This window comes from Coptis chinensis, chromosome 4 (genome assembly GCF_015680905.1).
Source record: "Coptis chinensis isolate HL-2020 chromosome 4, ASM1568090v1, whole genome shotgun sequence".
Taxonomy (NCBI): domain Eukaryota; kingdom Viridiplantae; phylum Streptophyta; class Magnoliopsida; order Ranunculales; family Ranunculaceae; genus Coptis; species Coptis chinensis.
In genome coordinates, this window is record NC_141459.1 from 73,329,841 (window position 1) to 73,331,008 (window position 1,168).

Consider the following 1,168-nt stretch of genomic DNA (forward strand, 5'->3'; position numbering starts at 1 on the left):
ACTACCTTGACCTTGTGCTTGACCTTGTCGAGGTTGCACTTGGTTGTTATAATTATTAAAATTACCCCGACCACATCGCCCTTGTCGTGGTGGAGCTTGGTTAAAACTTTGTGTTGGCCTAACATATTGATTATTGTACCCAGAGGTGTGGCGTGTTGGTTATTTCTCCAACCGAAGTTGGGATTTTGTCTCCAAGGGCGTTAGGTTCACTATTAATGGAACAAGCCTGTTCATAGGCTATAGGGACGATGGGAGTCGGGATGCTCGGGGCTCTCAACAGAAACTACACGGATTTGAATTTACATTCATGACGGGGATAGGCTTTTGTTGAACAGAAATGGCCTCTACCTTTTCTTGAAAGTGATTCGATTAGAGTTTTAAGCTCGGGATCGTGTTTAATTTCAAACATCCCGGCGGCCTTAACTGTATTTGATGAACTAGCGGAGCGGTGGATATCATCACTACCCCCCAGTTGTTATTTCGCTTAGTTTGATCCTCTAAAAATTTATAAGCCTCCGAGGCTCCTTTGCTTAAGAAACTACCCCCATTCATTATGTCTAGGACTTCTTTATGGTGGTGTAGAAGTCCTTTGAAAAAGGCACGAACTAACGTGTCTTTCGCTAAGTTATGATGTGGACACTCTATAAGGAGATCGGTGAAACGATTCCAAGCCTCTGAAAATGATTCATGAGGATTTTGTCAAAAGAAATGAATCTTGGAAAGCATCTCATCCGTCTTTAGGGGTGGGTAAAAATGTTCCATAAACAAATTTGAACAAGTTTAGCCCATGAGTCCACGAATTAGGCTTGGCAGTTAACCAAACGCCGCTTTATCGGCTAAGGTGAAAGGAATACCCTTAGTTTAATTTGTTTGGCACCAACCGTAGGATGGTGGAATGTTGTTAGGACTTGTTCAATCCTACGATAATGCGATAAGGTTTCTCATGGTCTAATCCATGAAAAGCGGGTAACAAATTAAAATATTTGGGGATTCGAAATCCCCCAATGGGGTCGCAAGAACGATGCAAGATTTGGGGCTATCGCTCAAGGCTTTGTAGAAGTCGAGAGAGAGGAGTCTCTTCTTTGTCGGGCATTGTGTCGGTGATGTGAAATAGTAACTAGAGGTGTAGTGGGTGGTATACTAGATAGACTTGTTTGTTGGCGTTGTT

The 1,168-nt window shown here is 42.7% G+C and overlaps 1 pseudogene; it reads left to right on the forward strand.

The window, feature by feature from the left end:
- The first annotated feature begins 622 nt into the window (after nt 1-622).
- Nucleotides 623-716, forward strand: LOC147504732 (small nucleolar RNA R71; annotated as a pseudogene).
- Nucleotides 717-1,168: the final 452 nt, after the last annotated feature.